General features: G+C 38.2%; 1 non-coding gene across 1 annotated transcript; it reads right to left on the reverse strand.

Annotated features, from left to right (window-relative positions):
• Positions 1–3,139: 3,139 nt before the first annotated feature.
• LOC118916375 (U6 spliceosomal RNA) lies at positions 3,140–3,242 on the reverse strand. The gene has a single exon (XR_005026357.1). It is a non-coding gene; the product is annotated as a U6 spliceosomal RNA (small nuclear RNA).
• Positions 3,243–13,232: the final 9,990 nt, after the last annotated feature.

A 13,232-nucleotide genomic window follows, 5' to 3' on the forward strand; every position in this document is an offset into this window, starting at 1 on the left:
ATCAGGCTAAAGTTACTTAAGTCTTCTCCATGATGTACTTAAGTCATATTTAGAGTTTTTAATTTTCACAAGGATTTTCTGATTGTCCTTTTAAGATCACAACTCTGATACTGTTATTTCTTTCCAAACAGCGTACTGCCACATGCCCATTCACTTCCTTTCCAGTGGCCTTCAACTCCATCCTCCAGTGTTGATAGGAAAATTTAACATGTGACCCCTTATAGTCCTGCCAGAAAGTACCTGCCAGGAAGGGTGGGAAATAGGTTGAATACAATCAGAACTATGTTGTCCAGAGCACTAGGATTAGTTGAAGTGGTAAGAGTGAAAGGTGGTAGTCATATCCTCCCTGGGTAGAGGAAGACACAAGGGGAACAGTCTCACAACTGAGGTGTCACAGTGTTTTCAGGAACTCAGTATCAAATCCAATGATGGAGTCCATCTCTTTTCAGGCTCTATCTATGATGTCATTTGACAATGTCAGAACCTCTGTCTTCATAGACTAACTGGGTCAGTATTGAAACCGTTACCTTCTCTATGTCATTGTGGGTTGGGCCAAGCCCTTTCCCTCCTCCGGACCCAAGGTCCTGTCTATAAAATGAGGGAGCTGGATTCATCCTTCTCTAGGGTCCCTTCCAACTCTGACAGGCCCTAAAATTTTCTGTTGTCATTTACTCTTTATTAAACTTATAATGTGTACCAGGCATTTTTCCAAGCATGAGACCCTCTTTCTCACCCCTACTCTTTCCTGAATCCCGTTAAGAATTACGCTGGGTTTTTCTTGTTTAAAACATTTGAAAAAAGTGCTATGTTAGAAGGAGGTTTTATGTCACACAACACATCAGAGAGACAATCATGTAAAGAGCTTTGTTTTTTCCAGCTACTGAAACAATAAAACCACCGAATGACATGCAGCTCCATTTTCTGCTGCCCTCAAGTGGTAGGTGGCTCCAATGTCTTTTCCTGGTGGCAGTTTAAGAAATAAAATGTGTTTTCAGAGGAGCTCACAGGGTCTAGAGGTAGGGGAGCCTTTGAGGGCCTGTGTATCTAATGCAATCTCTCCTACTGAAAAAAGTAGGGCTGAGGCCTATTATTGTTATCAGCATACAAACTGACTCTAATTTCTCCTATCCTTAAAGAACTATTTTATAACCCTGACTCTCTCCAGTTCTATTTCTCTGCTTCCTTCACAAACTTCTCAAAAGGATTATTTACATACTGTTTCTACTTCTTCTTCAATTTATTTTTTAACATTTTACTTTAAAATAAATCCAAATTTTCAGAAGAGTTGCAATAACGTTACAAAGAATTACCATATAATCTTCTCCAAGATCCATAAGAAGTTAATATCTTGCCATAATCTCTTTATCTCTGTGTGTGTGTACATATGCGTATGCATGCAGGCATATTATGGCTGTATGGAGTTTTTTTTTCTGAACTGTTTGAATTTTGGTACTTACCCCTAATGCCGCAAATACTTCAGTGTTTATTTTCTAAGAACAAGAACATTCTCATACAACTACCTATCACCCCCACAATATGATGATCAAATTCAGGAAATTTAATTTTAATGTAATCCTTATATACAGTCCATATTCAAAGTTTACTAATTGGCCTGATGAAGTCCTTTATAACAGTTTTTCCTCTGATGCAGGGTCTGATCCAGTGCCTGATCCTTAATCATGCATTGCATTTAACTGTCATGATTCTTTAGTCTCCTTTAATCTAGAACGAGCCCAGTTCTTCATTGTTTTTCAAGATATTGAGGTTTTTGAAAAGTACAGACCAGCGTTTTATAGAATTTCCCTTTATTTGTTTTTGTCTCATGTTTCCTTGTGATTAGATTTACATTTGTCCATTTCTTGGTAGGATGCAGGAAGGAGGCAGGATTACTACCCAAGTATGAACGCATTATTGATAGTGTTCACTTTGATCAGCTGGTTAAGGTGGTATCTGCCAGGTTGTTTTCACTGCAAAGTTAGAGTTTTTTATGTAAATAATGAGTAATCTGTGAAGAGGTACTCTGAGATTATGTAAATATATTGTTCCTCTTCCAACTTTTACTCAAAGGTTTCAGTACTCCTTGATAACTCTTGCCTGAATCAGTTACTCAGATAGTTACAAAATGGTGATTTTATAACTCTTATGATTTCATCTACATTTTTTAGATGACAGTCTACTACAAGCAAAATCTTTCCCTTCTCTCTTATTTAGTTACATATTTATTATTACAGTATAGACTCATGGATTTTCTTTAATAGGCTAAAATCCATTATTTTCATTATTCACTTTAATGTTCAGTATAGACTCATAGATTCTATTTTGTTTAAGAGATTGTAATCCATTACTGTCGTTATTCAGTTTAATGTTCAACTTGTCCCAAATTTGGCTAGTGAGAGCCCCTTAGAACTGGCTCCTGTGTCCTTTTAACACATACCCATTTCTCTTTTCTTAGCACTTGCTTTTTAGTATAATGTGATGTTCCAGGTTTATTTTTTACTTTCTCTATCTAACTTTGAAAATCATCCATTTCTCCAAAGATCTCCCCTTTCAGTGGGGAATGGTATTTAGAAACCAAGATCTGGGCACTAGATATGCTTATTGCTATCTGGAGTTTAATTGCTACTAGTCCCTTTAAGTAAACAGAGCCAAGGAGGAAAAATGGCAACTTAATACAGGTCAACTATTTTTAATCATGAATTCATTACTGGTACCTCTAATTCCAATCCAACACCACAGGGTTCTTTCTCCCATTCTGTATTTACATCTCCCTCTTCCCACAGTGAGCACTCTGACTCCTAAAGGCATCAGTGTCTTTGTTCAGTTGTTCAATGTTATGATACACACAAACTAGTTTCATTGCTATGACCATTTCACAAAAGAAAACCATCTATAAAATAAGGCTCAAGATGTGTTTGCAGTTTTGTCTTTCAACTAAGGGTATAAAGTCAAAGTACTATGTTCCAGTTATTTGGATCAGTTTTTTATTTTCCTTCAAAGTGTTTATATTACATATTTAAATGTAGTCAGGCTTATTTGTTTTTGTTTATTTGTTCAGTTTTAGGATCCCTTTCATTCTTGTTGATTCAATTTTCCTTTGAATAGGTAAAAGCTAACATTGTCCAAAAGTAAATACATACACAAACATAAGGAATGCTTCACTAATTTGTGTGTCATCTCTATGTAGGAGTCATGCCAACTTTCTCTGTATTGTTCCAGTTTTAGTATATCTGCTATCAAAGCAAGGACACCTCCAATTCATTTTTCAACCTATTTGATGTTTACTTAGCCACCCTCTTACCCCAATTCATTGAAAGTATTCTTGTAATGTTTATCTGGTGATCAATATTTTTCTATCCTTATTTGACCTTTCTACACTCTGCTGACCTCTCCAATTTTCTTGAAACACTTTTCTCTCAGTTTCTGATACCACACGCAGTTCTGTGTTTTACTCTCTCTTTGCAGACTAATTCTCCTTGTCTATTCAACAACCCCAAAATTTGTTGCTCCTCAGTTCTCCCTTCACTTCTCTGTGTATACTCTCTTCCTAGATGACCTGAACATTTTTACATCTTCAAATGCTGATTATACTTCTGAATTCCTATCTTCATCCCAGACCTCTTTTTTGGTCTCCAAACATAACCAACTCTCTGACTGACATCTACCTGAATCTCTCACTAAGTTTAACATATCTAAGATAGCATTCCTAATTTCCCTGCCAAACCTGTTTCCCCTAGGCTCCTCTCTCACAGTGAATATCACCTCCATCCACCTGGTTGCTCTGGCCAGAAACCTGGGAGTCAGTCTTGATTCTTTTATTTTCCTCAACCCCATATTTGTTTTCTTTTTAGCCCTGGAAATAATTTATAATTATTTATTTGTTTGTCTACTTGTTTTGTGTCTCTTTCCCACTAAAATTAAGTGTAAGTACTTTATATATATATTTAATCTTCACAATTCCATGTGAAGGCAGAGGCTGTCTTAGTCACTTTTGTATTTTCAGAGCCTAGCACAGTGTCTAGTTCATAGAAGGAACTCTAGAAACATTTGTTAAATAAACACATAGCATCTTTTTCTGACTCATCGCTTCTGTTTACTCATGATTTCTGCTTCCTCGTAACTTTGGCTTGTCACAGCCTGGACTCCATTTTCACCTGCACATACCCCTATTCAACTTCATAGCCTCTCTTTACAGCCTTTTATCATAGACTTTATTGCTACTAATTGCCTCAGTTACCTCACATTTCCCAACTTGAATTATTAAGAGATGAATACTGATTTGTCCAATTCATTTTTTAGGAGTCAGGACATACTTGTGGGTCACTGGCAAGCTCATGGGTTGTTTGCCTTTGGGTCAGATTCCCAGTCCTGATCTAAACAGCTGTGTTGGACAGGGCGTGACTGCCTTTCTGCAGGGCTGAGGATGCAGCAGGTGCGGTGATTGACAGCGCAGGTCACAGCCGCAGCAGGAGTGGTTAATCAGACCTCACTTGAAGGACGGGTCCCCGACAACTGCTCTTTAGGGGGCAGATCTCAGGTAATCTTGAGTTCTGGTCACTCTCCCTTTGAGGAGAATAGTAAACACAGATTGAAACTCATATTTACACAGCCTTTCTAAAACTGAAAAAGGAATGTTTGCATCCATCTGTTGCATTTGTACCATCAGCAACCCTGTGAGGCAAAGAATATTATCTCCATTTTACAAGTAAGGAAACTGAGACTCAGAGAGGTAATGTGACTTGCCCAAAGGCACACACACACTAAATAAGAGCCTGCACCAAATCCCAGGTTTCTAGATTCCTTTCCTTGTATCTTGCTGCCTCTTTTCCTTCCTGGGACTGTCATCTTGAACCATAGCCCAAGAGTTTGTGAGGCCAACTGTTTGAATGCCCAACGTGTTCTCAAGAAGCTGGATGATGACTGAAGTTCCTTCTAAAACAGTGCTGTGGGTGGGCTCCGTAGTCTCTGCACCTGTCAAGTGCCTAAGGATTTAGAGCACCTACCATGTGCCAGGCACTCTTTCAATTCAACCTCACAAAATTTGGGTAAGGTAGATATTACCTGACTTTACAGACAAGGAAACAGATTTAGGAAATTAGGTCACAGGGCCAAAGTTCAAGATCTAGTAAATGACAGTGCTGAGATCCTGATTTAGATCTGTCTGACTCTAAAGGCCACCCACCTTGCATTACACTAGCCTAACTCCTTTCTCCTTATTTACTATGTCACCTTAGTCAGGTTTCTGAATTTATGTGACCTTCTTTTTCCTTATCTGTAAAATGGGGATCTTAGTACCTAATTCATGGGATTATTAGAGGTTTATGAAAATGATGTGGTAGAAGAACCTATTCCAGTAAATACAGCAGCTACATCGTTCAGTTCAGACTGAATCTAATTCTTCACATGTGAAAAAAGAAGAATTAGAACTTCAGTTATCTATAAAGAACAGGATCTGTTGTGAGACTCTATCCTGTTGGTAAGTATTCCCAGTCCAAATTCTAAAGACATAGAAGGCCTTGAGGAGGACAACAGTTGTTCTCTAAGGAAACACAGTGAATCTCAATGTACTTCAGAGAAGAGAAAGAACCTGCATTCAACCTAGCCATAATGTAGGAGCAGTGCTCAATAAAGAGATTTGAATTGGTGTCTGACAAGCCTAAGACTTTTTCCAAGGCCTGGGCATTTTACATGTAATCTTATGATTCCATTTTTCGGTCTCAGAGGATTTAAATGATCTGCCTAAGGTCACACATCTAATTTGTGGTAGAGAAGGAACTGAAGTCCAGTTTCGCACCATTGCACCAAACGTTCAGCTATGTATAGTCTAGCGAGTCTACTAGCAAGTCACCCTGCCTGCAACTTCAGGACTCTTTGGGCAGAAGCTGACACCCATGTCAAATATGATCCTGCATGTGGGTAAAATTGCAATATTTCCAGAATCTCTCACCTGGCCTTTGAGCATCTTCATATCACTAGGTGTTTCCAAGGGGTGGAGAGAAGTAGTCTATCTCCATATCAATAGGTAATTACAAGGGCGCGTGAGGGCATATCTGGACCAGAAAAGTTGGGTGGAGTCCTTTCCTTTGCAGCCAGGTCGTGAGAGACACGAGAGAGCAGAAGTAGACGACTGCTTGTAAGAAATAAACAGGTTTCTCTCATTTTATTTCTCCCTTTGACTGATTTTGGTTTCAAAGGTATTTTGCCCTGTGAATTTCCCCCCAGAGTTACACTGCATCTTGCCCATTCATCATTCTTTGGAAAAATCAGACATCAGCACACTTTAGAGAGAATACTGACTAGGATGATAATTTTCCATGTAACTATACAGATAAATACGAACATCTAAAGAAATGATACCATGTGAGGAATGCAAGAGCAAAAATAAATTTGTACAGTATTTTATGATTCCCAAGTGACATTCATATCTATTACCCAATTTGGCCCCTTGACATAGGTATTATCATTGCCATTTCACAGATGAAGAAAACTGAAGCTTAAAGAAGTTGATTTAATATGAAGAAGTGGACATATATTGTTTTATGGTCTGCCTTCCTCCATTCCTACTTCTTTTGGTAATGGTACCCAGCGTTTCCTTTGGAAATCAAGTGCTTTCCATTCAGCAACAGTGTTTGGATCAACATATATATATGATACATCAGATTTTTGAATGTCAAGCTTAGAACTTTCGTTTAAACTGTTGAGATGGCAGAACTCTCTAAAACTCATGGGTATGAGTCTGACATTTAAAGCTACCACAAGAAAAAAATATTATGTATGAATTTTAAACCCACAGAAGAAACTTCAGCCTAGGCAATGGAAAGTTGAAGTGGAGGTTAAATTAAAAAAAAGAGTATATGTTAAATAGATGATAGGATTAAATCTTACTGTATGTAATTATATTAAGTGAAAATAAATTAATCTCACCAACTGGATTTTAAAATCTTTCATCCAACAATAAATTATCTATAAGAGATACATTTAAAACATAAAGAAAAAGAAACACTAAAAATAAAAGATGAAAACAGATACACCAGGAAAATATGAACTGGGTTGTGATCTTAATTATGTCAAAAATGAATTTTAGTCTCAAAAGATAACAAGTAATAAAAAGTAATTGTATTTTCATAAAAGAAACAATAGGCAAACACATAAATGCAACAGAACATAGGTGATACACCTAATTATACAGTCTTAAAATATATAGAATTTCAGGGAGAAATAGGTACATGCATAATTGTGCCTGAAGATTTTAATATTCTCTCTCAGAAACTGACAAATCTTGAATAGTAAAATTACAGTATTTCAACAATTCTACACCTTTATACAAAGTCAGATTCTAGGGGGATTAAAGACATAGTAAATGTGAAAAGTAAAATTATTCTAAAAAAGGAAACTATTATAGCTTGTGACTGAAGAGAAGGGAAAGGCAAAACTTCAAAAGCACAGACTGTAAGACAATAATATTATTATATACTATAAGGATTCTCATTCAACAAAAGACACTGTGGACAAAGTAACTAGATAAGAGAATGGGAAAAGATATTTGAAATATTTAATACACAAAATTTTTGCAAATAAGAGGGCAACAATCTCTAAAGAAAGATGAGTAACAGAGGGAGCCAAGATGGAGGCATGAGTAGGGCAGCGGAGATCTCCTCCCAAAACCATATATATTTTTGAAAATACAACAAATACAACTATTCCTAAAAGAGAGACAAGAAGATACAGTACAACAGCCAGACTACATCTACACCTGCGAGAACCCAGCGCCTCACGAAGGGAGTACGATACAAGCCGTGACCCAGCAGGACCCGCGGGAGGAGAGGAGTTGGAGCGGGGAGGGAGAGGGAGCCCAGGACTGCTAAATAGCCAGCCCTAGCCATCTGGACCAGAGCGCAGACACACAGTGCATGCGTGGGGTGCTGGAAACTAGGGAAACAGGACAGTAAGACCTGTGAGCGGGTCCCCACAGCCAGTGCCCCCAGGACAAAGAAAGCGAGTGCTTTTTGAAAGTCTTAAAGGGACAGGGACCCCACAGCTGGATGGAAGCATCCCAGGACATTTAGCCCAGCAGCGGGGAATCCCAGGGAACTCCGGGCACCCTAACCCCCTGGGCAACAGTGCAGCTTGGAGGCCCCTCATGGTGATAAACAGCCTCCCTCCTGTTTCCCCTCCAACACAGCTCTGCCATATTGGAGCAGCAGCCTGAGGCAGCCAAGCCACCCACAGCAACTGCGGAGCTTAACTCCACAGTGGCCGGGCAAGAATCAGAGGCCCTGTCTGTGCACAGCTACCCAGCAGAATCCGCTAGAGGTTGCTGTTCTCCCAGGAGAGGAAGACCACAAACCAGCAAGAAGGGATGTTCTCCCAGCAGACAAATGCGCCAGCTCCGCACAAATACCTTTATTGCCATGAAAAGGCAGAAGAATTTGATGCAGACCAAAATCACAGAGTCTAACCCTGAGAAGGAGATAGACCTGACTAATCTTCCTGAAAAAGAATTCAAAATAAAGGTCATAACCATGTTGACGGAGCTGCAAAGAAATATGCAAGAGCTAAATGATGACGTCTGGAGGGAGATTACAGAAATGAAACAACCTCTGGAAGGATTTGTAAGCAGAATGGATAAGATGCAAGAGGCCATTGATGGAATAGAAACCAGAGAAAAGGAACACATAGAAGCTGACGCAGAGATGAAAGGATCTCAAGAAATGAAACAGTATTAAGAGAACTGTGTGACCAATCCAAAAGGAACAATATCCACATTATAGGGGTACCAGAAGAAGAAGAGAGAGAAAAAGGGATCGAAAGTGTCTTTGAAGAAATAATGGCTGAAAACTTCCCCAAACTGGGGGAGGAAATAATTGATCAGACCACAGAAGTACACAGAACTCCCAACAGAAGGTACCCAAGGAGGACAACACCAAGACACATAATAATTAAAATGGCAAAGATCAAGGACAAGGAAAGAGTTTTAAAGGCAGCTAGAGAGAGGAAAAAGGTCACCTACAAAGGAAAACCCATCAGGCTGTAATCAGACTTCTCAACAGAAACCTTACAGGCCAGAAGAGAATGGCATGATATATTTAATGCAATGAAACAGAAGGGCCTTGAACCAAGGATACTATATACAGCACGATTATCATTTAAATATGAAGAAGGGATTAAACAATTCCCAGACAAGCAAAAGTTGAGGAAATTTGCCTCCCACAAACCACCTCTACAGGGTATTTTAGAGGGACTGCTCTAGATGGGAGCACTCCTAAGACTAAATAGATGTCACCAGAGAAAATAAAATCACAGCAAAGAAAGCAGACCAACCAAATACTAACTAAAGGCAAAAAATAAAGTCAACTACCCACAAAAGCAGTTAAAGGAAACACAAAAGAGCACAGAATAAAACAACCAACATATAAAGAATGGAGGAGGAAGAATAAGAAGGGAGAGAAATAAAGAATCACCGGACAGAGTTTATAACAGCTCAATAAGCAAGTTAAGTTAGACAGTAAGATACTAAAGAAGCTAACCTTAAACCTTTGGTAACCATGAATCTAAAGCCTGCAATGGCAATAAGTACATATCTTTCAATAGTCACCCTAAATATAAATGGACTGAATTTGCCAATCAAAAGACACGGAGTAACAGAATGGATAAAAAAGCAAGACCCATTTATATGCTGCTTACAAGAGACTCATCTCAAACCCAAAGACATGCACAGACTAAAAGTCAAGGGATGGAAAAAGATATTTCATGCAAACCACAGGGAGAAAAAAGCAGGTGTTGCAATACTAGTATCAGACAAAATAAACTTCAAAACAAAGAAAGTAACAAGAGATAAAGAAGGACATTACATAATGATAAAGGGCTCAGTCCAAAAAGAGAATATAACCATTATAAATATATATGCACCCAACACAGGAGCACCAGCATATGTGAAACAAATACTAACAGAACTAAAGGAGGAAATAGAATGCAATGCATTCATTTTAGGAGACTTCAACATGCCACTCACTCCAAAGGATAGATCCACCAGACAGAAAATAAGTAAGGACACGGAGACACTGAACAACACAGTAGAACAGATGGACCTAATAGACATCTATAGAACTCTATATCCAAAAGCAACACGATACACATTCTTCTCAAGTGCACATGGAACATTCTCCAGAATAGACCACATACTAGCCCACAAAAAGAGCCTCAGTAAATTCCAAAAGATTGAAATCCTACCAACCAACTTTTCAGACCACAACGGTATAAAACTAGAAATAAACTGTACAAAGAAAACATAAAGGCTCACAAACACATGGAGGCTTAACAACATGCTCCTAAATAATCAATGGATCAATGAACAAATTAAAATAGAGATCAAGGAATATATGGAAACAAATGACAACAACACAAAGCCACAACTTCTGTGGGACGCAGCGAAAGCAGTCTTAAGAGGAAAGTATATAGTAATCCAGGCACACTTAAAGAAGGAAGAACAATCCCAAATGAATAGACTAACATCACAATTATTGAAACTGGAAAAAGAAGAACAAATGAGGCCTAAAGTCAGCAGAAGGAGGGACATAATAAAGATCAGAGAAGAAATAAACAAAATTGAGAAGAATAAAACAATAGAAAAAAAAATCAATGAAACCAAGAGCTGGTTCTTTGAGAAAATAAACAAAGGAGAAAAGCCTGTAGCCAAACTTATTAAGAGAAAAAGAGAAACAAAACACATCAACAGAATCAGAAACGAGAAAGGAAAAATCACAACAGACTCCACAGAAATACAAAGAATTATTAGAGACTACTGTGAAAACCTATATGCTAACAAGCTAGAAAACCTAGAAGAAATGGACAACTTCTTAGAAAAATAAAACCTTCCAAGACTAACCAAGGAAGAAACTCAAAAATGAAACAAACCAATTACGAGCAAAGAAATTGAAGCGGTAATCAAAAAAATACCCAAGAACAAAACCCCTGGGCCAGATGGATTTACCTTGGAATTTTATCAGACATACAGAGAAGACATAATACCCATTCTCCTTAAAGTTTTCCAAAAAATAGAAGAGGAAGGAATACTCCCAAACTCTTTCTATGAAGCCAACATCACCTTAATACTAAAACCAGACAAAGACCCCACCAAAAAGGAAAACTACAGACTAATATCCCTGATGAACATAGATGCAAAAATACTCAACAAAATTTAGCAAACCGAATTCAAAAATATATCAAAAGGATCATACACCATGACCAAGTGGGATTCATCCCAGGGATGCAAGGATGGTTCAACACTCGAAAATCCATCAACATCATCCACCACATCAACAAAAAGAATCACAAAAAATACATGATCATCTCCATAGATGCTGAAAAAGCATTCGACAAAATTCAACATCCATTCATGAAAAAAACTCTCAGCAAAATGGGTATAGAGGGCAAGTACCTCAACATAATGAAGGCCATATATGATAAACCTACAGCTAACATCATACTGAACAGTGAGAAGATGAAAGCTTTTCATCTGAGATTGGGAACAAGACAGGGATGCCCACTCTCCCCACTGTTATTTAACATAGTACTGGAGGTCCTAGCCATGGCAGTTAGACAAAACAAAGAAGTACAAGAAATCCAGATTGGAAAAGAAGAAGTTAAACTGTCACTATTTGCAGATGAAATGATATTGTACGTAAAAAACCCTAAAAACTCCACTCCAAAACTACTAGAACTGATATCGGAATACAGCAAAGTTGCAGGATACAAAATTAACACACAGAAATCTGTGGCTTTCCTATACACTAACAGTGAACCAATAAAAGAGAAATCAGGAAAACAATTCCATTCACAATTGCATCAAAAAGAATGAAATACCTAGGAATATACCTAACCAAAGAAGTGAAAGACTTATACCCTGAAAATTATAAGACACTCTTAAGAGAAATTTAAGAGGACACTAACAAATGGAAACTCATCCCATGCTCGTGGCTAGGAAGAATTAATATCCTCAAAATGGCCATCCTGCCCAAAGCAATATACAGATTTGATGCAATCCCTATCAAATTACCAACAACATTCTTCAACAAACTGGAAAAAATAGTTCAAAAATTCATATGGAAACACCAAACACCCCAAATAGCCAAAGCAATCCTGAGAAGGAAGAATAAAGTGGGGGGGATCTTGCTCCCCAGCTTCAAGCTCTACTACAAAGCCACAGTAATCAAGACAATTTGGTACTGGCACAAGAACAGAGCCACAGACCAGTGGAACAGAATAGAGACCCCAGACATTAACCCAAACATATATGGTCAATTAATATACGATAAAGGTGCCATGGACATACAATGGGGAAATGACAGTCTCTTTAACAGACGGGGCTGGAAAACTGGACAGCTATTTGTAAGAGAATGAAACTGGATCACTGGTCTAACCCCATACACAAAAGTAAATTAGAAATGGATCAAAGACCTGAATGTAAGTCGTGAAACCATAAAACTCTTAGAAAAAAACATAGGCAAAAATCTCTTGGACATAAACATGAGCAACTTCTTCATGAACATATTTCCCTGGGCAAGGAAAACAAAAGCAAAAATGAACAAGTGGGACTACATCAAGCTGAAAAGCTTCTGTACAGCAAAGGACACCATCAATAGAACCAAAAGGTACCCTACAGTATGGGAGAACATATTCATAAATGACAGATCCGATAAAAGCTTGACATCCAAAATACATAAAGAGCTCACGCACCTCAACAAACAAAAAGCAAATAATCCAATTTAAAAATGGGCAGAGGAGCTGAACAGACAGTTCTCTAAAGAAGAAATTCAGATTGCCAACAGACACATGAAAAGATGCTCCACATCGCTAGTTATCAGAGAAATGCAAATTAAAACCACAATGATATATCATCTCACACCAGTAAGGATGGCTGCCATCCAAAAGACAAACAACAACAAATGTTGGAGAGGTTGTGGAGAAAGAGGAACCCTCCTACACTGCTGGTGGGAATGTAAATTAGTTCAACCATTGTGGAAAGCAGTATGGAGGTTCCTCAAAATGCTCAAAATAGACTTACCATTTGACCCAGGAATTCCACTTCTAGGAATTTACCCCAAGAATGCAGCAGCCCAGTTTGAAAAAGACAGATGCACCCCTTTGTTTATTGCAGCACTATTTACAATAGCCAAGAAATGGAAGCAACCTAAGTGTCCATCAGTAGATGAATGGATAAAGAAGAGGTGGTACAT

The sequence above is a fragment of the Manis pentadactyla genome, chromosome 4, assembly GCF_030020395.1.
Source record: "Manis pentadactyla isolate mManPen7 chromosome 4, mManPen7.hap1, whole genome shotgun sequence".
Classification (NCBI taxonomy): Eukaryota; Metazoa; Chordata; class Mammalia; order Pholidota; family Manidae; genus Manis; species Manis pentadactyla.